Consider the following 27322-nt stretch of genomic DNA (forward strand, 5'->3'; position numbering starts at 1 on the left):
TTCCTATAGGATGCGGAGTTGGAAGTTCGCTCCTTTGGTAGCTGCGCTGATGTGATTCTGCATGTTTAAGTTCCAGCATTATTCCCAGCGATTTCGTAGAGACTATGACGAGGGGTGTGCAGTTGAGAGCGCAGAGATTTTTCAAAAATGTCTCCACGATGGGGGCTTGCTTGGTCAGTGAGATAAGAAGGAATTTCGTTTTGAGGGCGTTCAGTTAGAGGTTGAATGTTAGCCAATTTTGAGTTTTGTGCCGGGTTTCGCTGAGTGTCTTGATCAGGGCCGGCTTAAGGGTGGTGAGGACGGTGCCGTCGCACCGGGTGCTGACTGCCGGTGGGGGCGCCGTATACTATTGTTTTAAAAGCATCCTTTTCTTTGCTGTTTGCCTCCAGCAATTTTCAGGCAACAATAAAAATGTCAAAGTAACTCCAGTGATTAATGTTCATTCTGGAGAGAGAGAGAAAGATATACGCTGGAGCGTTATGATTTTTCCCCAGGTTTTCATTATTCTAATGTTTCAAAGTGGGTTCATCAGGGTAAAAATCAATTCTTATTATTAAAGACAACCTCCAACCATGTTTTTTTTTATTCTAAGGGCCTCATTTATGAAAAGTGTTGCATCATTGCGTGAAAGCAGCGATGCGACACTTCTCAGTGCGCCCTCTTTGCGACAACAATGATGCGTCATATTTACTGTATGACGCATCATATCCCAAGGAATGACAGATACGTCGGTATTTCTGACGTATCTGTCGGCGCAAAACTAATGCATTGCTGGGGTGTGTCTGAAAACAGACGCAACTCCAGCAATGTGTCGAAAGGGCCCACTTCGTCTTATGCCTGCTGTGAGGCAGGCGTAAGATATTGACGCAATGGCATCCTAGAAGTGGTGCAGTGAAATCACATAGATTTCGCTGCGCCACTTATACGAGACTTTTTGCAGGGGAACGCCCACCCTGCATACATTATACCTGGCAGAGGTATAATGTGGCGCAGGGTTTTACAAAGTGACGCATCTGCCTAGATGCATCACTTTGTAAATAGGGCACAACATGGCGCATTTTTTACGCTGCCGGTGCATCACAAAAAGTGACGCACAGGTGGCGTAAAAGTAACACAAGGGCTCATAAATAAGTACCTACGTTTGTGCTTCTCAAGACCAAGCACTCTCAAGCTAACATGTCTACCAGTATGGATGATGAGACCACCTTGTAGTCTTCGGTCTTACGTAACATTTCATGTACACTGATTTACACACCTATGATTGATTGTCTCTGTGTAGTTAGTGTGTGTGCGATGTAAAGTGCTTTGACACCCTACAAAAGTATGAGTGGCGCAAAATAATGAATTAAAGGCATCTGAGAGAGAGTGGTTATGGAGACTTCAGGAGTACTGTGTAAGGATGGTGGTGAGGGAATCCGTGGTCATTAAGGGGGCGCCAACAAACATTGTCGCACAGGGCGCCACTAGCACTAAAGCCGGCCCTGGTCTTGATATCCTCAGGAGAGGAGATTTTAATGTGCAGCTTAGTGTCATCCGCATACATGTGATATTAGACGTTAGATGATTTGAGGATTACAGTAAGAGGTTCCATGAATAGGTTGAAAAGCGTGGAGGAGAGAGAGGACCCTTGGGGAACCCCAGGGTGCAGGGACTGGAATTGGAAAGTGAGTGATTGGATTTTACTCTCTAAGATCTGTTGTTCAGAAAGAAAGCAAACCATTTTAGTCCTGAACCTGAGAGCCCCATCTTACTTCCAGGAGATTCAGTAAATTGTTACGTTTGACAGTATCGAAAGCAGATGAGAGGTCACAAAGTATTAATAGGCAGGATTGGTTCTGGTCAAGCACTTATCAATTTGTCAATCCACCCATCAGTTCATTCATCCATCCATCCATTCACTCGCCTGTCATCCACCCTTTCACTCATCCATCCATCCTTTCACTCATCCATCCTTCCTTTCACTCATCCATCCATCCTTTTACTCGTCCATCTACCCTTTCACTCATCCATCCATCCTTTCACTCATCCATCCATCCTTTCACTCTTCCATCCATCCTTTCACTCGTCCATCTACCCTTCCACCCATACATCCATCTATTTCCCTTTTCTTTCATCTATCCTTCCACTCACTCATCCGTACATCGTTTCTCTCATTATCCATCCATTCACCCTTTCATTCGTCCATTCACCCTTTCACTAATCCATCCAGCCATCCACCCATCCCTTCACTTACTCACTTTTTCACATTAATTGTGAGCTGAGCCTTTGTCTGCAGAGTTGCAGACAGAAGAGGCCCATCAAGGACTTCGCCCCTGCTGTAGTTTCTAAAGCAAGGGGTGGGGCGGGGGAGGGCTCACTATGCCCCTGTACAGAGGAAATCCGAAAAAGTGGAAGTCATGAGTCATGCATGATGCACAGTGCCACTGTGACATGGTGGTGTTTCAGGGCTGTAAGAGGGATGAAAAAACTGGGGGGTCTCTTCAAAGGGATTGTTCGATGTAATTAAGGGCATGGCTTAACACCTAAGCTAAAAATGTGTGCTTAGCAAAGTGTGCCACCGACTGGTAATTTACTGCTTCTGTTATTCCATCCAGATATATAACACAACAAGTAGCGCTACACCTACAAGCCAGAACTATTGGCTTTGTCAATGGTTGTCAGTTGCATAAAATAAACAAGCATTGGCAATGCCAATCGGTCTCGTCATATTTTAGTTTTTTGTATTAGTCATTCTGTTGTAGATTTGTTTTCAGTTTAAATAACAACCAAAGTAATAAAATGTACTCATGGTAAACAGTAACCAACCAATGAAAAAAAGCTCTTGGTTAAGATAACGTTTTTATTGGCTCTATTTTAACTAATTTTTAACTTTTGAACTACTATTGATGCTAGAGAGTTTTATGATGTAAGAGAGTGAAAATGCAAGCCCTGTAAACTACAGCAACAATACAGCCTTTTTAACATATGCAAGCTATTTTACAAACATGTGAAGTACTTAACTGCGGCTCCAAGAAGACGGACAGGGCTACGCAGTTACTTTGAAGTTATTTGCTTCTTTCTGCTTGTAAAGCACACGATCTGAAGAAGACCTGTGAAGTACTCGGGTGCGGCTTTAACACCAAGCCAAGCAGCAAGTTTGCAATTATGTTTTTTTTGTACTCCAGAAGCATATAAATTGAAGAAGACCTGTGAACTCCTTGGCTGCGGCTCCAACAAAATGGACGTTAAAGCAGGCACCAACTTAGCAGAAAAAAGAAGTGTTTCTGTGTGCCTAGGAAGCACACTGTGGGCAGGAGAGGAAATCTTTTGCACTTTATTAACATTACACACTTGGCTCAAAAACAACACAGCACAAAAATAAAGTGAAATGTTGATTAAAACTATGTATATGTGTACCTGGGAGGCATACGATTATTAAAGACTGAAACCTTTTGCACTTTATGAACATGACGCGCTTGGCTAAAAAACAACACAGTACTTGAAAAAGACGGAAACATAGTAAGTAGCGCTACTAAAAAAACTGTGTGTTTCTGTCTGGAAGGCATACAATTAGCACGGGATGTAACCTTTTGCACTTTATAAACATCATGCCAGCTGGAAAAACATCTGTGTTTGTGCCTGGAAGGCAGACAGTTATCAAAGGCTGAAATCTTTTGCACTTTATCAAGATGACGCGCTTGGCTGAAAAACAGCACAGTACAATAAAATGTAATAATGTGTGTGTATCTTGAGAGATAGTGCTGCTGTCTCTGTCCTCGCAGATCTGTGTGTGTATCTCGAGGGATAGCACTGCTGTTTTCGTCCTCGCAGAGGACTGTGCGTGTATTTCGAGGGATGGCACTGCTGTCTTATTCCTTGCAGAGCACTGTGTGTGTATGTGGTATCTTAAGGGATAGCGCTGCTGTCTCCTTCTGCCGGAACACTGCATGTGTATGTGGTATCTCAAGGGATAGCGCTGTTGTCTCCTTTCTCGTTGAGCACTGCGTGTGTATGTTGAGGGATAGCGCTGCTGTCTTCTTCCTTGACGGATATCACTACTGTTTCCTTCCTCGCTGAGCACTGTGTGTGTATGTGGTATCTTGAGGGATAGCGCTGCTGTGTCTGTCCTTGCACATCACTGTGTGCGTATCTTGAGGGATAGCATTGCTGTCTCTGTTCTCACACATCACTGTGTGTGTTTTCTGAGGGATAGCGCTGCTGTGTCCGTCCTCGCATAGCACTGCGTGTGTATGAAGCTGAAACCTTTTGCACCTCATCAACATGACTTATTAATATGATGCACTTGGCTGAAAAATAACGCAGTACGATAAAATGTAATCTTGAAAAAGACGGAAACACTGTAAGCAGCTGCTATTAAAAAATAATGTGTATTTGTGTCTAGAAGGCACAGCCCCATCTCCACCCACCGCTGAGAGGAGAGAGCAAGCAAGCAAGCACAAGCAGAAAGGACAGGTAAGCAACGGCTTAGACAAAAAAAAAATTGTCCATTTGAGCACTGTGTTAGTATGTGGTATCACGAGGGATAGCGCTGCTGTCTCCGTCCTCGCCCATCAATGTGTGTGTATGTTGAGGGATAGCGCTACTGTCTCCATTCTCGCACATCACTGTGTGTGTGTATCTCGAGGGATAGTGCTGCTGTGTCCGTCCTCGTACAGCAATGCATGCGTATCAGGGCTGAAACATTTTGCACTTTATCAACATGATGCGCTTAGCTGAAAAACAACACAGTACGATAAAATGTAATCTTGAAAAAGATGGAAAACTGTAAGTAGCTGCTAATAAAAAAAAAGTGTAAAAACAAAAAAAGAAACATTGCCCATCCACCCCTAGGTGCCTAGGATTCAGGGCTGTGCTTCCAAATTAAAGCTTGTTAACTTTATTGGTGTCGTTATTTTAACAAGTCTTAAGCAGCGCTTACCACCTCCCAGTTTTCCGGATGTCCGCAGTCCGACACTTGCAGCAGCTCGGTTCTGCTGGCTGGGTCCAGAACTGGGAAGGTGGCGGCGGCAGACACCCAGCGGCCACCGATAAATCCGTTAGTGCGGAGCAGTGGTGAGGCGGTCAGGGAGGAGGATGCATGCCGGCGACTAGCAGGGACGAGTAGAGGCTCCGGGAGACAATAGACGCAGTAAGCGGGAGCCGCTGCAGCCGAGTCTCCGTAATATGAAGCACAGCGCCATCTCCACCCACCGCTGAGAGGAGGGAGCAAACAAGCACAAGCAAAAAGGACGGGCAAGCAGCGGCTCAAATAAAAAGATAAAAACATTGCCTCTCGCGAATAAAACTGAAACAAGCTTGCGTTGAAGTAAAAAAAAAGAGATCCACGAAAAATAACAGGCATATAAAAAATGCACTAACACCAGTAAAGAGGCCAATAGCCATAGGCGTGCCCAACAGGAAAAAAGGAGGGACATAAAACACGCTAACCCAATAGCAAGTAAGACATTTTGAAAGACACACTTAAAAATAAATAGCAAAACAGAGGCGGAGACTCCCTCACTAAAGCATATACTGCATGTCTCAATGAGACAGCGCATGTGCTGCCTAGGTGAGACCTAAAAGCAGCAACTAAGGCTTTGTTAAATATAACATTGAAAATGCAGATGTTTAAAATGATGAGATAGTGAAAGACCCATGACCCTTGTTTACGTCTCGCCTGAGCCAGCGCATGCGCTGCTCTGGCGAGACATTTAGTGAGTGGGCATTAAAAAATCCTACCACATGCTTTCTGTGTGGCCTTGAGCGTGCAGTTATGCGCACAGGCACGAGTAGAGGCACCATCTGGCTTTCCTCTCTCGTCATGGGCACGCACGTACGCACGCACCACTCGCGTGCTTGTTTTCTTTCACTTTTACGGCCGCGCGGCCAATGCTTGTTATCTATTTTTCTTTACAACGTTTTTTGTCAGTCATACTCGTTGCAAGGGGTGCCCAATAAAAGTTTCTGCTTTTGGGTATCATGCCTGTTGCATTCTGTTGCTTTAAAGCTCAGAAGAACAGGCGCACCCATGTGCTGGAACCCGTGGGTGAACCTTTCCTCACCCGTATACTACATTTAGGATTGTGGTTTTTGAAAGGTGTTTTTTTTACCGCCTTGTGCATTGCTCTGTGACCTGCCCCCCCTATCCCTCCTCACAAAAAAGAGCTATTGTGGAAGGATGGCTGCCTGTTGTGATTTCCGAAAACGGAATAATATTCTTCTGAAGAAACATGTCTAAGGATGTTTTTATTTTCTAAGAAGTAGAATTAAAACTTTAAGTCAGCCATGCGTGAGTGTGTTTCTTTGCCTCTTGCGTTTTATTTGATCCATTCTTTAAAGTCTGTTTTCCCAATGATGTTTTTACAATCTTGTTTTATTTCCGTAGCATCGAATTGGATGGGTTGATTGTTCTTTTCAGATGTTAATATGGCAGCAGAAAGAAGAAATACGAATAAGACTCCTGCCAGGTCCAACCCACCACGAAGGTAAAGTACCATAAAGTATTGAGTCGCCGCCGGACTTTGTCATACCAGCCTACCTAGCCATGACTACAGAACGTTTCCCACGCCCCCAACCCACCTGACAGTAGCTATTGGGATTCTTAGAGGGCAGAAAGCATTTACAGACGGATGTTGGTTAAAATCTCCTGACTAAAACACCATGTTCAGATGTTACTCCTTTTCCTCGTCTGTTTATATCCCTGTTAAGCAGTCAGTATCGGGAAAATATTGACGGAGAAACGCTGGAAGCTGATCACTTCATTCTGTGGATTCTAATCGCCTTACCAATTGCATCTCCACTAGGGATCTGAATTATTTCCGCATTGTGACAAATCTTTCCTGCATTCGTGTTTATCCACAGTGCGAATCAAAAGTCACTTCACTAAGTTCGATGCGCACCTACTAGATTTTAAATACCTCTATCGTCGTCTAAATGCTGTCATCATGTGAACATTCATTTCAGAGGTTATGACTTGCCTTTGCAATGAAATGGGGTCAGTCATGACTTGGCAAGATTCTCAGTTTATATAGGAAACCTGACTGTATCTGAGCATTGTGTTTTTAGCCGTTCCTTTTTTTGTTTTTACCAGCACACTTCTGTGCCACATGCCTTGTCCCAAATGGATGCAGTTTGCCAAAGCTGGTGTTCTTTAACAATAAGCAATTTCTCAAGATATACCCACATTGCGCAAACCACCCAATGCACCCACTTTTCCTCCCGTCATTTTTTAATCTTCTCCTTTTGGAATTGTAACTCCGCCTAAAAAATAATTTGTGTGCTATTTATTCCTGAATTTGGACGCATCTAGTCGACTACAACGCTCGACTGCTGTCCCGTATCAATTTACGGGCTTCTTTTGTGTCCTACCAAACGGGCTTTTTTTATTTATTATTTGAGCTAAAAAACAAACATCTTAAATTATGAACCCAGTACACAGCACTTTCATCATCTAGTCAAGCGTTGGTCACTATCAAACTACACTTAAACTATTAGGTAGGATGAGATATCGCCGTTCGCTCACATTTCTTTCTCTTCATATTTTTAGTCAACATCAAACAAAGTGACTTAGTCAAACTTCCATTTTGGAATCTTGGCTGCATAATGTCTACTTTTGTAGATCTATAGTTTAGAGAAAATTACAATTGTCGGTTCCAGTTCGCGCTATATAAAACTCAGTCAAATAATAAAATTACATGGCTTGAATATTCAGTCAAACTCTAGGCCTAATGGACTGAGCGTTTAGAAATGGCATGCGGGACTTTAATAAGTACAAACCACTAACTGTCTCCACCTGTAACTTAAGTTGCACTATTTCCGTGTGCGAGTGTACTGTAGTGCAGACCTTGTAAAGACTGACCTGCTGTTAGATCCGAGGATTGTTGTAGGTACGACGAGCTGCGCTGACCAGCTATGCTCGGACATTACCTTATGCATGCCCCTGGGGCAACTCCCTGCGTCGGGCCTTTGAATTGTAGAAGGGAATGCGGTGCTGCGGTATTCAGCGTCGACTCCCTCACTTGCCAGGCCTGGGGTGGGGTGGGGTGTCAGCAGTGATCCCTGCTTTAAACATCGCAATGCTCGGTTTCAGTGAGGGGGCAGTGGCTGCTGCGGTGCATGGGGTAAGGTGCGCTGTTCAGTTCCAGACGTGAGTTTGAGGCAAGGGCTTCTAGTGTATGATAGATGTGTTTATAGTGCCCTGACTCCATGCTCGAGGTTATTGCGGAGCTGTGATTTAAAAGTACCAGACTTAAACCCTGATGAAATACGTTTCTTCTTTAAGTGTCATGCTGCGGTCTCCCACAATCGTTGGTATGATCCGAGGAACAGTGATCACATGCCCCTTGGCTGCTTTTTATTTATTTATTTATTTCTCATGACCTATTGCCCGTGTCCGATTGAAGATATCGGTTCCAAGGAGGGCCTTGTGTCACGACAGGACTGTGATAACGACATGAATCTCGGGTGCTGCCTTTACCTCCCGGTACCGCGTGACCAGAAGCAGTCGAACCTTCCACGTGTGCTCCGAATTCCTTTCTTGGGATCCTTGGATGTAGGGTGAGCGCGTGCTCCAATGTTCTGGACCCCTGGTTTGCTGATAGGATGAATGGACTGAAATGATGACTGAGCCACGTTTTATGGCGACTCAGTTAAAATGAGTTCAGTCTTCAGGCTGAAATCCAGACCTGATGTTCTGGGCAAGCCATGTACTTGTGTGTGCCTGCACCCACACATCTTGGGGTGCCTGTCAGGTCTTGGTCATGTGTGAACATGCAGCATAAGTCACCATGGGCAGCTCTGTCATACATGCTGGTGAATCATTCATTCTCGCTCTTGTAGACTGAGTTCTCCGTGAACCCAGAACAGTTCGTCAGCTCGTCATGTTGAGTGCCCTGACATCAATGTTCTCCTGGGTTGCGCTTTTACTTTTTTTGTGTGGCTTGGGGAGTACTTTGGCTTTTATCCACTCTTTTTATTTAAGCTCTGACTTGTATGTATGTATGTAAGTAAAAATATTTATAGAGTGCACTGCAACCCCACGGGCATCCTGGCGCTATAGACATAATGAAGGGAGGGAAGAGGATGGGGAAAGGCAAGGAAAAAAATTAGGCTCTAGGGAACAGCCAGGTCTTAAGCAGTCCACGGAAATGCGTCAGATCATGAACCTGTCGTAGTTCCGGGGGGAGACCATTCCAAAGTCGAGCAGCCGCATAGCTAAAAGCTCTGCCTCCCAAAGTAGCTCTCTTTATCTTGGGAATGAGGGCCAGCCTAGCTGAGGAAGAGCGCAGAATGCGCGAGGGGGCATACCATCTAAAGCGACTTTGCAATGGTATAGGGCCAAGGCCATGAAGAGCTTTAAAGGCTACACACAGGGATTTAAACATAATCCTCTGTTGCACAGGCAGCCAGTGGAGCTCAGCCAGAGCTTTGGTGCTGGATGAGTAGCGTGGTCTTTGAAGGGCTAGTTTTGCGGCAGCTGCTTGGATACGTTGAAGCCTCCGAATCAGGTAAACTGGGGAAGCAAGCAACAAGGCGTTACAATAATCCAGACGACTAAGAATGGTGCATGGGGAGGAAGAAGAGGTAGGATCCTGCGTAAGCCTCTCATAATCAAATAACAATTCGAGACAACCTTGTTGACATGCGATTCAAGACTTAGCTTCTCATCGAAACAAACCCCCAGATTGTGAGCACTGAATGGATCAAGACCTCATTCTAACAATACATTTGAACCACATAATTGACAAATGTAGCCTTGGAATATATTCAAAGTTTGTTTCGTTGCACATCTTGTAGAAATCTCCACTACCTTGACTGTACCCGATTTTATTCACACTTGATTTTTCCTGTTTTATTAGGTCTTGCTGAGGCCAGCGCATTTTGTATGTGAGTTTTCAAAGCGCTGCTGGCTGGCCTAGCGCTTGCGTTCACGCAACCGTGCACGTGCGCTAGCCTTCAGCAGCACTTTGAAAACTCGTGCATCATCGCGATCACTTTCGCTTTCAGAGCGATCGCGATGATGCACGTGCGCACACAACTCCCGCTTCTCCCCTACCACATATCGCGTCTCCGGCCGCTCACACGAGGCGCGCGCGTGTTTACATTACAGTTCCATTTGATTCTGACACGTTAACATGTACATGAATAAAGTGCATAGAAAGGGTGCATTGTAGCTTGTTTACTTTGCATCGCATGCGGCCAGTTCCTGCCACTATATTCATGGGCAGTGCCAAGAACAACTGACACTGCATGTGGATAACTGGTCGTTTGGCCCGGCTGCACCGCATGCATAGTTCACTTGACAGTGAACTGTACAAAAAAGACACGTGGCACAGAAACCCATCGCAGGTGGCACGTTTCCCCATTCTGTAACTGTAATCCGCGGGAGCCAGGGCGTGCTCACCGCCCCCAGTGCTTAATTTGTGCCGGTGCTTTCCGGTGCTTAGCACCGGCATTTATTTTTCAGGGCCGGGTCTACACCATGCGTCTGCAGTTCATATGTCATTGTGGCAAAGTCAGTAATATAATTACCTCACTTACTGACTCACTGCTGCAGACAGTGTTGTTCGTCTCCCACGGCTGTGAGAGCCAGTAAAAAAATGAAAAGATTAATTGCCGTTATATCCGAATTTGCCTTAGGTGGCGCAGAGACCCTTAGTTCAGTGTTGCCGGTGGGCAGGACACTGATTGGGCTACATTTGGTTCTGTGGGGGTAGGGGCTGTGCGTGCTGCGTGATGACCTTTCCCACCATCTGCAACTACAACCGGTTCGGCAAGTCAGCCATCACCAAAATCGAAGTGCTGTGTGCTGGCCAGGCCCTGAACATAGAGGACGAGGAAAGGTACTGTGACTACTTGCAGGCCCCAGTCCCGGTGGATGACTCCCCCTAAATCATTCCACAGCAAATCCTTCAGCATGTGGGACTTCTCCCAGTGCACGGGCCACAACATGGAGGATATGCTGCTCCACTGCCAGTACCGCAATGACGACTGCGGCGTTGTCAACTTCACCATTGTAGCGCCGAAAAACTGGAGGGTGTCTCAATTGTGCGCTGTAGCCGGCAGCAGTCGGCCCTGGAAAGCATGCGATGTGAGGGTAGCCGCGGTGCCTATTTGAACACTGCAGCCCCGCCATAGCATGTCATATTCTGTGTTTTGATGTCATCACAAGGCACCTTTATTCGCAAAGGTCTGAACTATAACGCTACAAATCCATTTTTATGAGGGATAAGCCAGTTAAGAATTAGCAGCGAACATCTGTGAGTTCATTTTTGAAAACCCAACTCAGCATTTCATCCTTCTGAGAATGATACATTCGACAGTCAATAAGCCACAGTTTTGAAAAACATCAGTAAATACGATTGTACAGCCAGAGACACATTCTTTATAAAGGAAATAGCTTTTTAAACGAGAGTCAAGCCTAAAATGCGGGGACAATAAAATGGATTGAACAAAACACAGCATTTAAAGCTCTGAATTTATGACCTGAAACAGGTGGAATAAAGCTGGCGACCCTGCAATATGGGAAATAATGAGAACGGTGTCATTCTCCGTGTGTAATGCTCTTCAATGGCAGTTTGGCAGAGGTAACAGTGAATGGGGTGTTCTGATTGTTGCAGTGGTGGGCAGGACGGCATCAAGGTGTGCACTGATAATATGCATTCTTAGAGGAAGCAACTTTGGTAATTGCTTAATTTGAGCACCAGCGCTTTTCATGAGCACCAGTTAAGGACATGTATGCATGAGGAGATGAAGTGATGTACCCAGTAAGAGGATGTTGAGCTGACGCCGAGACTTAAACTTCCACTGCGAAGTCGGTAGCTCTGACCATTATGACACATCCTCTCCTCACTTTCATGGTTGTTCTATTTTAGGTGGTGCTAACATGGGAAATGGTCTGGTGGAAGCTTCCTCCTGACGAGAGCCCCAGCACTTATTTTTTTACAAATTAACCACTGACCGCCCCTAATCACAGCCACCACACACAGTATGACATGAAAAGGGCTAATGTTTATTTCAAGCGCCAAAGTCGTCTCGAATAGAAAGCAAGAGAGAGGGGAAAGAAGGGAAGAATGCAATGCCAGCCTCTGAAACCGACCGGCGTCTGGAAAAGTAACCCACGGTGGTCCTCTGTCAAGGGACGGCCGTGGTGCCAGGTTCTATTTCCGGTGTTCTCCCAGCTTCACAGTGCGTTGCTCTTAAAGCGGCCTGTGCCCACGAAGCGGGTACAAATCTTTGGGTTTGCAGCTGTGGGTTCGAAGCATTACGAGGGAGTTGGCGAACACTTCCTAATACTAGACAATGACAGGACACGCCCGTGTGTGTTGGTCTCACACGGTGTCGGTGCTGGCTTTCCTTCACATGCTGGTGACAGGTTGCCGTGTCTTTGTTTTGACTGTGGTTGAGTTACAAGTTGGCCCATTTGGGATTCGTTTTAGACAGCTGCCCTGCTCGCCGAGTCTAAGAGAATTTAATGACAACATCACTTCCCAATAAAACAGTGCAGGCAACACCAAGCACATCCCTTTGTTGTCGCTCTCAGGGAAATGAGAACATCAGTTTCAGTACCTCATTTCCTGTTGCCTTTATCAAGCCAATCACAGCCATGTCTATACGGGAAACTTGAAGGGAGAAGCTGTCGACATTTCTCAGCAGAAAGCTTTTGCTATTTCTCACAGCCCTCCCATCCCAAAGTACCCAGTACCCTGGGTGAACTTGCGTGGAGTTTTCACACCAATTTGCTCAAAGACTTCCTCCCTCCTCCTGCAGCCCTAGGCCGCGAGGGATTTTTTCCAGCACACAATCCCAAATTAAGAAAAAAATAAATGGAAAATCATGCGTTGTCCTCCATTGACCCGGGAGGAAATCGTACTTTCAGCGAAGTGCGTGTATCTTTCACTCTCCATACATGGATGTGTGTCTGCGTGTTTCCACATGTGGCTCTGTTTCAGCATTGATGTGTTTACTGTGCAAGGTCTCTTGGGATGGTGGATTCCAAACGAGGCCTAGGCATGGATACGCCTAGTGTCTTGAGTTCGGGAAATGAATGATCGGGGATCTCTCTGCACGCCCGCGCTGGTTCCTGCTGTATTCATGTGTAAGATGTCTTCTTGCTCATATACTGGGTGACTGGTGGTGTTGCCAGGACTGACTGCCTTTCGGGTTTCTCTTCTCATCTTTTCTAATAAACACATGTTTCTTTCACCAGTATCTGTCTCTTATGTTTCAAGCCTTGGCTGGTAATTGGCTTTGGACACTTTTTGTGGCTGCTGTGCGTTGAGGTGGCGTCAGTGGGTCGGTTTTTATCCAGATGTGTGGTGTGCTCAGCACAGTATCTGTGTTTTTCATCGTCCTTGGCTGTGTGCTGAGGTCCATAGGAGTCAGTGTTGGTGTTTGCTTGTTTTGTTATGTTGCTGTTCATTGGTGCGGATCCTTATCAGTCTGCACGGTTCTATACCTGGCCCTTTGAGTTTCCTAATATGTGGGTATCTTTCTCTGGTTGTGTTTTCATGCTTGTAGTGTTCAGGTGTGCTTGTCAATGCTTCACTCTTTTGGTTTATTTGTGCAGGTGTGTGTTTGTGCCTGTTTGTGCTTTTAAGTTTGAGCTGTTCTGCTGTTTTCTTTCTTCCCGCATCTAGGGCCTCATGTAGGTAGCCAAATACCGGTCGGTAACGGCCGATTTTCGGTAATTATACCGTTACCGACCGGTATTTTGGCTATTGTTATGTAGGGGGACGAATTTTGGTTTCGGAATTTACCGAATCGGTAAAATTACCGAATCGGTAATAATACCGAATCGGTAATGTTACCGAATCGGTAACTTTTCCGAATCGGTAATTTTACCGATTCGGTAAATTCCGAAACCAAAATCGAGATGTAGGGGGAGTGTGTGTGTGTGTTTAAGAGTCGGTATTTACCACCAACTTATAGTTGGTGGTAAATAATTAATGTATGTGTTAATGCATTTTTACGCGCGTAGCAGTGTGCAATGTGGCAGACATACATGCCCTTAGGGCATGTATGTGTGCCACATGTGCACACATGGCCGAATCAGGGGTGCAACAGGGTGTCAATGTGACACCCTGCCACCCTTGTATGTGTTCCCCCCATTACCGAATCGGTATTTACCGATTCGGTAATGAGGCATACCTTCCCATCAATGGGAAGGTATGCCTCATTACCGAATCGGTAAATACCGATTCGGTAATTACCGAATAGTAACGAATCGGTAAAAAATACCGACTCATTACCTACATACGAGTTACCACTTCTAAAATACCGATTCGGTATCGTTCGGTATTTTAGAAGTGGTAACTGGTATGCTACCTACATGAGGCCCCTAGTGTGTGGTTGTATGTCTCTTTGTGTGTTGTCTACATTTGTGGTAATTTCTCTCATTTGATGTGTGTTTGTGTGTATGTAATTTTCCGTTTGCTAGGTTGTATGCCTGTATGTTTTTTCTGTGTGTCTCGCTCCAGTTTTATCTTTAGCGGTGTACCTTTCTGCATGGGACTCTGATAAGGCAATAGCGCAGGACTTTGCCTGTATATATTTGTCAGTGTATATACGGTTCTACAGCTATCTTTGCATGTTCGTGCAAGCAGCCATGTCTGTACACTCAAGCCAGTGAATCTTTAGTAGATACTATCTCTGGTCACTTTATCAAGTATCTATGCTTTACTTTGGATGATTGTTACTTGTTTTATATGTGTGTAGATGTTGTATCTATGTGGACTTGCTCTGTGTATGTCTCTGAGTTTGTCACAGGTCATATGAGAGTTTAACCTTTGAGAAGGGATAAAATAAAGCAATGCAGGAATGAGTGATTTGTGGAAGGGTCAGTGTAAGGCCTCTCTGTGCACAACACTTGTTTACATTTACGTCCTTGTGTTTGCACATGATGGAAGTAAAGAGCCGCACTTTGCATGTGTATCAACAGACTCTTTACCCTTTACTTCTCTAGCCCTTCGTATGAGTGGAAGCGCCAGGTGACCCAGAGAAGCGTAAGATGTCTCTGCTGTTTGATCACCCGGAGTCCTCCGAGCTGGCGGAGCATCTCACCTCCATGGAGTACCGCTGCTTCAACAAGATCTTGGTAAGCCACAATTTTCTAGAGTGATCAGAATTTACTCAAGGCAGACCAGAGCAATCCTACATTAAGATTTAATCTGACACGAACACTTTTTACACCCCAATAAGTTAGTTGCTGAACCCAAATGGAATGTTGTATTCAGAATCAATAATAACATACGTCTTCAAGCTGCCCTCAACAAATCAGCCCAATTGAAAAAGTTCTGGTTCAATCTAGACAAGTGGAAACGACTCTTCTACACCACTGTTGTTCCCCGTTGTGCTTATTCGCTGCACCATCAGCTTGTTGGCAACCTCAACCTCTTCCAATGCCTCTGACTGCCACTGGCCGCTCTATTTAGAAGGCTCCCGCACATCTTTAGTGTTACATCCTCATATTAATGTTTCCCAATTATGGGAAGCAGTTTTAAGGGCATTTCTTCAAGTGCTCTGTTTGCCACAATCGCCTTCTTAGCACAGAAAAGGGAATCCTTGTAAGTCATCATACAGCACTTAAGTAGGTAGTGAGTCTTTAGATGACGTCTAAATGTCAGGTGGTCCCTCAAGAACAAGAGATGAAGAGGGAGGAAGTTGCACAGCCAGGTTAATGTAAACAAGCATTGGCATAGCCAATAGGTCTCGCTTTTGGGACCTTATAAGTATTTAGCTTTGCAGCACAATATCCTTGGTGCAACCACATCAAGTGTTGCATGGCTAAACACTTATAAGGTCCCAAAGGCGAGACCTATTGGCTATGCCAATGCTTGTTTTTCTTTATGAACGGTAATTAAGTTTTCTAATGACCGTTAAGAGCTGTATGTTGGGCCATCGTTGCAGCCGTTTGGGAAGTTCCTGCCATTTTAAATCTTCTGTCTGGAAGGAAAGGTAGGTTTCACTTTGTCTGTGCCAGTAAAAGTAGAAATTGTCTTCCTTTATTTAATGGTCTTTTTTTCTTTTCTTTTTTGGGAGCTTTCTCAGAGCTCCAAATGCATTTGGAGATGGAGATGATGCAAGACAGGATCGATCACCTCTTCGTACCAGCCCAAGAAGAGATGCTAGATCATGCCAGGACACTTCCGGGTAGCTGTGCGCGCTATAAAAGCTTGGTAACATCACATAACATTCGTGGTGGTAGAGAGGTGCGAGGCCGCCATGATCCTAGAGATGGCCGAGACCTCCATGATCCCAGAGATGGCCGAGACCTTCGGGATCCCAGAGACCTCATTGACCATAGAGATATAAGAGACATGAGGAGCTCTTGATATGCGTGACGCTCAAGATCTGAGAGACCCACTTCTTGATAGACATCGGGATCTGAGAGCGCCACAGGACCCTCTACGGGTATGCTGCTTGCGGGAGCTACATTGAAACACAATCATCCCTCTCTGTGCGACTGAGCATATTGTGCACTTACATTCCACTCCCTCAATCCTAGCCTCTTTGCTGAAATGTTGTGGTCTACCAGTTTTGTGATATGTTGCAGTAAGACAACTTGCTGAAATGAATTTAAACTTTTTGGGGGTATTTGCTGTATTTCAAAGCTTGCATATGTTGTGACGAGGGGCACACAACTGTAAAAATCAAATGGTGACGAATCTTATACTAAAGTTGGACATTTTGTAAATCCGAAGTACCATAGATACTGTATTCTCTCATGATTACTTTGCCAATCTCCTATTGGCGCAGCCACTGTCATTGGTTTTGTGAGCAGTGCTGGGTGTTTGAGCCATAATGTAGAAAGACAACCGTGTTCTTGAATGTACAACTTGGCTCGTGTTCGGTGTACTGTGGTATCTTCAAAGGCATCTTTAATTTTTATCCAGATCTGATATGCACATTTCAATTTGTCTGTAGTTTGAGTACACAATGTAGCAAGTATATATTTAAAAAAAATCCTAATGTAGTTTTAACCCCTACTAAACGAACAAGCATTTGCAATGCAATAGGTCTCGCATTTACGCGAGTTGAAGCTATTGGCATTGTAAATAACAATGCCTTTTATTTATGTTTTAAAAACGAAAACAAAAATAAAAGGCATTGTTATTTGCAATGTCAATAGCTCAAACTCATGTAAATGCGAGACCTATTGCATTGCAAATGCTTGTAGTGAGTGGGCATTCAAAAATCCGACCACACGCTTTCTGTGTGGCCTCGAGCGTGCAGTTACGCGCACAGTTACGAGCAGGGGCGTTATCTGGCTTACCTGTCTCGTCATGCGCTCAGCGCATCTCTCGGGGCACACAGAAAGCGTGTGGACGCTGGAGCTGCTTTCACTTTTGCCACCACGCCCCCACTTGCTCCGCCCTCTCCGTCTCCTTTTTGAAGACCGCTTGTTCATCCTATGCACGATGTTCCGGTCTTTCTCTTCCTCTTTTCTTCAGTTGCTGCCTTACCTCCTCCGGCTCTAAGACACTGTCTGCTTGTGAAAAATAAATATGGCCCTCCGAAAATAAGTGCGGTGCCCAGATCTGCAACCACCAGCACAAATTAAGCACCACCGGAGCAGGACAATCAGATCAGTATTCCTCGCCATGAGCCTTGAGCAGTCCCCCTCCCACCTCCTCTCTGCGCCACTGTCTCTCAGCTTCCATTTGCCATACGGGTTGAACAACATTGTGTGGATCCAAGAAGCTCACCTGCTTCACGTGCGCGCTGAAGCGGAAGAACGCTTCCCTGACAATTTCAAAGGGAACTTCTCTCAATTTAGACGGAAATGATTGTGCTGAGTTCTACTTGATGTCTCTTCAGCTACATCACCGAACAATTCTCAATCACTTAGAGCTCAGTGCCTGCCAGGCCGCACTATCAAAGCGCCGCTCGCTATCTGAACAAGCATTGGCATAGCCAATAGGTCTTGCCTTTGTGACCTTATAAGTGTTTAGTTATCCAGCACGATATCCTTGGTGCAATAACATCAACTGTTGCATGGCTAAACACTGATAAGGCCCCAAAGGCGAGACCTATTGGCTACGCCAATGCTTGTTTTACTTGTTTCACCGCCTTCTTTTCATGAACTGAATTCTCGTGTAGCAGCTCTGGCATCTTTTGTACATTTCTCCCATCTGACAGAATGCCCTGCCCTAGACAGAGGCTGCAGGAAGCCACCCCATGCAGTAAGGCTCCAGACTGGCCCCTTGTCATTCTGTATGTGGCAATCATCAGCCCATACAGGATGACAAAGGGCAGGGTGGGGCGGCCCCTGCAGGGAGCTGAGGCTTCTCGCAGGGGAACAGTGATGTTCCCTGAAAGGCCCAAAATTACGGACAAAAGGCGACTGTAAAATAGATCCTCGCGGACCATGGACGTGAGATTCAAATTACGGATGGTTCGTGAACTTTACAGACGGTTGGTCACCCTAGGACCAGTACTTTCAAGCCAGCTCACGCGATGAGAGCTGTTACAACTTTCATTCATTCATTCATGCATCAAACCTTTGAGGAACAAGAGGGGGGAGGGCCTGCCTTGTGGGGGGTGAGGGTGAGACAAACCCTGGTGTGAGCAAACAGGAAGGAAGCAGCCCACAGGCCCCCATGTGCTGCTGCTGACTGAGCATTAATAAGGACATCTGAGCCCCCCCCCCCCAAACCCTCACCACAGAGAGGCCCCCAAGAGAGAGGGAACCTGGGCCTGACACAGAGGGAGCGCTTTTCTATTACAACCACTCAAAGGAGAACAGCTCAGAGACTGCCCTCTCCGCATGGAAGTAGCGCCTGCTGCTACCAGTGTGAGTCTAGGCACTCAGTGCCCACCCATGGAGAGTAGGGTGCCCACCTAGCAGGAAGGCAAATTCTGGACAGTGACAGTAAACATTCAGGATAAAGGGTCCTTTTCATGGCAGACAGCTGACAGAGTAGAAGACAGAATAGGTGACAGCTCTTGTGGTAAATATTTCGTTACCGGTACTATTTTTTATGCGGTAAAGTCTATCAAGAATAACTCAGTAAATATAAGAGGCAGAATCCGTGGTATTAGAGGTTTTAAAATGCTTTATTCCTATACAAAGGAAGACAATTCGAATTGTGGGCCTTCTATTCCATCACCACGAAAGTTCAGGAAGGAAGGAACATATATTATTGACAGATAGGCAGTTTTATAGAAAATACATTACAGTGAAACAGATGCAAGAGGCGTAACAGCTGATAAAAGGTGCATACGTAGCTAATAGAGGGCGTAATTTAATAAACGTCATAAAACATGATGTCATAAGTGGGTGGATCCAGAAGAGAATCCTGCAATGTCAGCAGAAATAGTTGGCAGAGATGCGCGCGCAGCCGCATGACGTGTGATTGACGTGCAACTAGAGGGTGAAGGGGACTTGACATTTAGCTCTACATGTGGAGACAGAAGTCTGGGGTTATGTCAACCTAATCCCGAATCATATCTAATATCCTATGTTTAAAGAACTGTGTTATCCAAAAAGAGAGGTCTCTTAGGATAGAATCTTATTCTATACTGACTATACTGACTGTTAGTGCGTGTACAAGCGTCTAAGTGTCTACACTAGATGCGAGGGGGTAGGAATATTCCATGGTAACGGGGCTATGAATTATTGACATGAGGGCAGCGAAGCCTGGCCCTTTGCACAGGAGCTGGAAGAATGTTTACCTAAACTACTAGACAGGAATGCATCGGATGAGGAGCGAAGGAGATAATCTCGAAGGTGAAATACAGTTTTTGGCAGGCAGACAGGCTGGATCAGGCACTGTTAGCCGCGCAGGGAGTAAGACAAAGTTCATGGTCACAGATGCGGGCTCAGACTGGAGCTTTCAGAGGCAGAAGGCAGGAAAAGGCTTGATGACAGAATTCGGGCCTACTCGCCTGAATCTGTAAAATGTGGAAAGTAAACCATATAAAGTCGGTGGCCTTTCATACTTAGGAATGGAATATCTGACCCATTCATGGCGGATCTGAAAGAGGACATGTTGACGGTGGACACACATATATTTGCGTCTTCAAAACTGGAGCAGGAGGGAACATACATGTACTTATAGCATGCACATGGAGCCGTTGGGGTCTACGATAGGGGACATAACTGATCACAAAATTCATATTTCCTCATTCCCTCCTTGTCCCCTTCGGACCCTTAGGAGATATCGATCTTCATCAATCCATCGATCTGTTCATATAGCATCATTTGTTCTTCTTTCTTCTTCCGGGATCTCGAACGACTACTTGGATGTGGGATACACGAGGTGGCACACAGACCACAAATCGCTGGCCCACATTGTAGACATAAGCAGCAACTGAATAGTATGAGAAAGCCAATACCTAGGAAGGATAGGATTCTCAATCCCCAGGCTGACAACACGCCCCAGAACCAACCGGACCAAGTCCAGGTGCCTGGACTCTGATGTATCTGGCTTACAATCTTATGAAGGCGAGTTATGGCTTTATATACTGATGGTGAATTTTCTGGGATGAAAATGCAGCAACTTGATCCGATGACCCTACAAGCTCCGCCCCTATCGGCCAGGATGACGTCAAGGACAAGACGATTTTGGAGCACAACAATCCGCATAGTAGACTGCTCTTCTGTTAAATTGCCTAAGGCGGAAATAGTTTTGTTCACTACGGCTTCAAGGGTTCTGGTTAATCTACGTATCAGCTTACTATTAGTGACTGTACCTATATAGGGAAAGAAACCTTTATTGAAATCTGTGTATTTCTCCCATGCTGTTTCAGTGTAATCGACAATTGGGAGATCTCTCTGCTGTCTATTGTGTACTAAATGGGTATTTCTATGATAATCGGGAGGAGCTAGGAAAACCGGTGGTAGAAGGAATGCTATGTAACAGGTACCATCCCAATCTAAAGGTAGACATATATATGCGGTCTGGCCACATATAAAGTAGGAATGACGAGAAGCTCTAAATGTAGACTTGCCTTGATCACTGAATTTTATTACAGTGGTGCATTTACTATGGCCCATGTGTATGGAACCATTCTTTCTGATACATAATTCCCCTTTTACTGGGAATACTGACATGGCGGGCAAGATTGGTGTAGCTTCAGATTCAACGTTCAGGATAATAAGGTTAAGTGTAAAATTACCTAATCCATATACTTCATTTTCTAGATCAGTTCCTGTTCTTTTGGGAAGTCCCTCCTTGTTAGGGTAGCAGACTTTAAGCAAAACTAAGTTCAGGTTTCCCCATACCCAGTTGTCTTGATAAACTGCGGAATTTGAATCTAGGGTATTAATCAAACTAAACCATGCTCCACAGGAGCCATTGTGTGTAAACGGATAGGGAAAGAGGGGCAAAACTCCCTTATAGTTCTGATAGGGAGGGAGTCGGCCACATATCCAACAATTTGTGGCATTGCTGGTTTGATGGGAATGATGTAACATACTAATGAATGTGTTGTTGCGCAGCGCAAATCTATAAGACAATTCATGTGGAGGTAATTCACTAAAAGAATGTTCTGCAGTTATATTATAAGCATGCTTAGGAATAGGGTAATACATGTGCAATAGGATGCTGACAATGATGATCAAAAGACTTAGAAAAAACAAAATTAATAATGTTACTGTACAATGACTACGAAATGATTTACAATACGCTTGCTTCTTGAGCAGCATTTGATTATTTCTTTCTCTATTCCGGTCCAGAGGATACATGTCAAAGACAAATTCAACCGATTCACCTTGGAGAGGACTTAAACAATCAAATTGTCTGACTTACTGGACCTCAATTTTAGTTTATATAGTTCTGAGTTCGATTGCTCAACCAAGGGGAGCTTTGAGTCTGTCTGTGAGGGAATACAGGGTTGAGTCTCTACATTGGATGGTAGTCCATAAAATTTCTTGATATGACTCGAGTGCAACCACCCTTTTCTTCCTTCGATTTTCACGGCTGTCCTTGTGGTGAGTAAAACTAACTTCGGTGACTTCCACCTAGGATCCAGTTGGGTCCTCCGGTCAAAGTTCCTGACCAGCACCAGGTCACCAGGAACTACGTCATGGGGCTTCACCTCAGTATTGTCGGGAAAAGCTGCGGATACCTGTGAACGACAAGATTGTAGTGCAGACATCAAGGAAGCCAGGTAATCTGTCAGCATATTACAGTCAACGTCAGTGATTTTGCGAGGTATAGGCGTCCCCCACATATTTGGTGGTCTACCGAAGATCACCTCATACGGGGATAGCCCTGTTCGAGAATGTGCTACCATTCTCATGTAAAAGAGCGCAACTGGTAAGGCTACTATCCAATCGACTCCTTTTTCTCTACATATTTTGGACAATCTAATTTTCAGAGTTTGATTATGGCGTTCTACGAGACCTGCTGCCTCGGGATGTCGGACACAGTGTAATTTCCATTGATAGCCTAATAGAAGGGAAACGTGTTTCATTAGTTCGGATGAGAACGGCTGGCCGTTATCTGAATAGACAACACGTGGTAAACCGTACCGTGGGAAGAATTCTCGAACTAACTGTTTGGCAGTAGTCGGGGCAGTGTAATCTGAAACCGGGTATGCTTCTGTCCAACGGGAAAGAGCACAGACAACTACGAGAACATATTTGAATCCTCGACATCGTTCCATCTGGATATAATCCATCTGGAGGACTTCAAAAGCATGATCGGGAGTTTGGAATCCACCCTGTTCTACGGGGATGCTTTTACCTGGATTAAACTGACAACATATCATACAGGTACGAACTTTTTGTTTAGCTGCGGCTCGTAAATGTTTGTTGAACCAAATGTGTTGAATGCTGTCTAGCATAGCTTTTTCTCCTAGGTGCGCTGGACTATGTATAGTGTTAATGATGACTTGGACCATTGAGTCGGGAAGAAACCATATAGATTTTTCCTTCGTCATCCATCCCTGATCTGTTTGGATCCCTCCTAATTCAGTCCATTTCTTTATTTCTTCTGGTGTAGCGTGTGTCTGTATATCAATTACATCAAGGGCGGGATCCTTAACTGTCATGCAATGTGTTAGTGTCGGAACTATTGTCTTTGTCATGTCAGTTGTGTGAGTCTGATTCTGAGCAGTCTGTTTAGCTGTTCTGTCAGCTAGGTCATTACCCTGGGAAATGATATCGATAACTTTTGTGTGGGCTTTGCATTTCATAATCGATATTGCAGTAGGTAGATGAATCGCGTCTAATAGGGCTTGAATGAGGGGTCCGTGTTGGATGTGGGCACCGTGAGAAGTTAAATAACCTCTCTCTCGCCACAGTACGCCGAAGTCATGGACGACTCCGAATGCATAACGTGAATCTGTGTATATGTTGACTTTTTTATTTATGGCTTGAATACAGGCTTGTGTCAGAGCGGTGAGCTCTGCTGCTTGGGCTGACAAAGTGTTAATACAATTTGTTTCAATGACTTCAGTGTCTGTTGTGACTGCGTAAGCGGCCACTAACTCTCCTGTACTTGTTCTCATACATGACCCATCTACATACAATGTCAAGTCTGGATCTGTCAGAGGGATATCTGTCAAGTCTTGTCTGGGTTTCGTCGTGATAGTAATGACTTCGACACAATCATGTGCCAATGGATCTGTTCCGCTCACTGGTAACAGTGTGGCAGGATTTAACGTATTACAACGTCTGATTTCTATATGTGGCTGAAATAATGTCAGTTCGTAACCGGTGAGTCTCGCTATAGTCAAGTGTTGTGTTTGTGTGCGGTTCAAGAGAACCTCTACTGCATGTGGTACTTGTACTGTCAGTTGGTGTCCTAACACTATGGCATCGCTTTGTCTGATTGCTAAAGCTGTTGCTGCCACTGATTTCAGGCACGCTGGAAGTGCCTGAGCTACTGGATCTAATGTACTAGAGAAATAAGCACACGGTTTGTGTGATCCTGCTTGTTCCTGAGTGAGTACTGACAACGCAGTACCTTCGCGTTCTGTAACAAAGAGTGTAAACTGTTTACTGTAACATGGTGTTGCTAGGACAGGTGCTTGGCATAAAGCTTTCTTTAAGCTTTCAAAAGCGTGTGTATGTTCTGGAGTCCAAGGGAGGACAGTCGATGTGGCTGCCTCCTGTGTTGTCAACTGGATGAGTGGTTTTGCTAGAAATGCATATTGAGGGATCCACTGCCTACAGTATGAAGTGAGGCCTATAAAAGCCCGCACCTCCTTTTGTGTCTTGGGTGGTGGCATGTTAGCAATTAACTGGATGCGATCGGATGTAAGCTGCCTTCCCTCCTTGGACAGCGAGTGCCCAAGGTAAACAACTCGCTGGACACAGAATTGCAGCTTAGAAGGGGACACCTTGTGCCCCTTGTCAGCCAGAAATTTCAGAACCGTCAGTGACGCTTTTTCACATTCAGGTTCGCTTCGAGCGGTGATCAGCAGATCATCGACATATTGAAGCAGGGCAGTGTTAACTGGCATATGGATACTGTCAAGTTCTCGTTTCAGTGCTTGGCTATAGATGCTGGGGCTCTCTGTAAATCCTTGAGGTGCGCGTGTGAATTTAAAACTTCGTCCATTTAAACTAAAACCGAACAAATATTGACTTTCCGGATCGATTGGGACACTAAAGAAAGCATTCTTGAGATCAATTACAGTGAAAAACGTTGCTTCTGAGTCAATAGCTGTGAGTAATGAAGAGATATCTGGGACCACAGGGTATTGTGGTACAATGCATTTATTTAATTCGCGCAGATCAATAACTAATCGATATACTGGTGGAGCTTTTGGATCCGTTCTTTTAAGAATCGGAATTATCGGAGAATTACATACATTGGAGTCAGTTTCGACAACCACTCCTTGTGCAATGAGCTCGTCAATGATTTGCAGTAAAGCCACTACAGCATCTGGTGGTAACTTATATTGTCGCATTCGTGGTAGTACTATTCCTGTTTTCAGTGTGACTCGATATGGTGTAATGTTCATGCAACCAACATCAGTGGGGCCTTGTGCCCATAAATGTGTAGGTAAATTCTGCAGTCGGTGATCCATGTCTCTGGATACGTAGTGACCTTTAAAGTCACGTAAAAATAGTCGTACTCCTTCCGGAGAACAACATATTATAGCTCCTAGAGCTTTCAATGTTTTTATACCTAACAAGTTTTCCGGACATGATTTAGTAAGCAACAAATCTGTTGTACGTGTTAATGGACCTACTGTGAGTGCAAGAGGTTGTGTTACGTCATTAATTATAGGTTTTCCTGAGAATCCAAGGGAAATATTCTGTGAGCCTGAGAGGGGTGCCCCTGGAACTTCACTGCGTCTTATAGTTGTTCTGCTTGCCCCTGTATCAAGTAAAAACTTTCTGTCTTCCCCTAATAGTTCACTATGTACATAAGGTCCCTCTTGGTCTACAGGAACCTCAATAAGGGGTAAGCCAACTTCCCTCTCTAGGCTATCTCATGAGTATCGCTGATAATCGGGATAATCTGTTTGTGCATACTGATACATTTGTTGTGTTGTTGCTTGTGTTGCAGCAATAGGCTGCGCTTGTGGTGGTGCTACGATCTGTTGTGGAGCTGCCTGCTGCGGAGCTAATTGTTGCGGAGCTAACCTAGGTTGTGCCTGCTGAGGGATTTGTTGTTGATTCTGATCCTGTCTAGGTGGACGTGGTCTCTCATGTGTTCTACCTGTGGCTATATTATGTTTCAGGACTGGACAATCGTGTATATAATGACCTGGTTGTTTGCAATAGTTGCATGTCCCTTTTGCAGGACCTGTGGAATCACCCTTTTGATGACTATCAGCTGGAACTGAATGTGCAACAAGCATTTTCATTTTTGTATCTTTCATACGTTTTTGTTCGTGTTCTTGTTCTTCTCGAATTCTATTGTGATGATATTGTAACATCTGTAGCATCTGTGATGGGGTATTACCTTGCCAGGTACTTTCGAATTTCAATACTCTATTCTTGACTTGTAGCAGAGAATTTTCAACTAATTTTGTCACAAACAGATGTGGATATGACTCACTACTGGCTTTTATGCCACTATTTATACTAAAACATTTTTCAAATCGGGAATAGAAATCACTAGTGTCTTCATCTGGTTTTTGTTTACAGGCTGAGATTGCACCCCAGTCTTCCTTTTTCGTAGTTAATAAACGTGGCAGTACCTGTATTAGTAATCCTGCTAGTGCTGTAGTCTTATCCCCAAGCCCTGCTCCTGCAGCTCGGGCCTTTTCTTCGTTTTCCAATGCTGTCCAATCTATCTTTTGGTCTCCTACCTCCCATTCTTTTTCTTTGAGTTTTTCATAAACACCTGCGGGTAATAGGACTTTTAGTATTTTCATAATATCGGGGTAGGTATACTCTCCCATGAGTAACATGTCTGTTATCTCACGGTGGAAACCTGCTGGATCTTTGTCATGACTGGGTACTACTTTCTTCATTTCTAATAATTCCAGTTTAGTTATAGGCGTGTACACAAACACGCGTGTGAAATTATCGCCGGCACCTCTGATCGGGTGCACTTCGCGTAACGGGTTCTGTCTATGTGATACATTTTTCTTCCCATTATGGGAACTGGAACGTGTTCTGGGCATACGAAATTTAAATATTGGTTTCGGGATTCTAGTATTTCCTTAATCAAATCAGTACCTGACCCTCTCCATATGTTGGTGAGTAGTTCTGTCAATATGTCAGGTAAGGGTCCTGGATCAGACTGTGTTGGCTTTTATATAATATAAGGAGGTGTTGAATCATGTATATACTAGCTAAACGCTGTTCATATGGGTCTAGATTCAGAAACGTGTGTGCAAGTACATCATCATTGTATTCGCCGGGACTGTCAGCCCATTGTACTGCTGACCTGGCTAATTCTTGTTCGTCCATGGAATCGAGCACGTGGTACCCCCTTCGGTCTCGGAGTAATTTATCAGCGGCTTGGAACAGGTGTTCAGGGGATTTTGTATTTAGCATAGGGTTTGGAAGATGTCTATTATATTCTGGACGTATTGGGTCGTTAAAACCTCTGGTATTATTATGGGGTCTTCCTTTACTTACATAAGCTATCGTGTCTACTTGCTCTGATTCTTGCTCCTCCTCCTCTCTGTTTAGATCAGCGGCGTCTACCTCTAATCTTTCTTCGTGTATTCGTTCTACCTCTTTGCGGATCTTTCGGTACATAGCTACTATACATAACTGTTTATCATGTCTTCCTTCTGATATATTCCGGCCCCAAGTGACAAGTGTTTGCATTTCTTCCGGATTTACCCCAGGCCGGTCTTGATTTCTAATTACACAGTTTATGAGGAAACGTAACAGTTGTCCCTGTACCTCCGCTTTCTGGTACTCCATGGCTCTGCTAATACTTTCAGGACCTCGCCCTGACTGGACAAAGTGATATATATT

At 44.7% G+C, this 27322-nt stretch overlaps 1 protein-coding gene and 1 long non-coding RNA gene across 5 annotated transcripts in view; one reads left to right on the forward strand and one right to left on the reverse strand.

The window, feature by feature from the left end:
* LOC146863533 (uncharacterized) overlaps nt 1-16685 on the forward strand; it is an 86593-nt gene extending 69908 nt beyond the window's left edge. The window contains exons 2-5 of one of the 3 annotated variants that reach the window (XR_014978269.1): nt 4382-4452; nt 6365-6464; nt 14942-15073; nt 16018-16666. This is a non-coding gene — a long non-coding RNA (uncharacterized LOC146863533). Of the gene's footprint in view, nt 1-4381; nt 4453-6364; nt 6465-14941; nt 15074-16017 lie in introns of all 3 variants that reach the window. The other 2 variants (XR_014978270.1, XR_014978271.1) reach the window with 2 other exon arrangements.
* DOK1 (docking protein 1) overlaps nt 1-27322 on the reverse strand; it is a 313371-nt gene that overhangs the window by 231435 nt on the left and 54614 nt on the right. The gene's annotated exons all lie outside the window — the stretch shown is intronic.

Source organism: Triturus cristatus, chromosome 2_2 (assembly GCF_964204655.1).
Source record: "Triturus cristatus chromosome 2_2, aTriCri1.1, whole genome shotgun sequence".
NCBI lineage: Eukaryota > Metazoa > Chordata > Amphibia > Caudata > Salamandridae > Triturus > Triturus cristatus.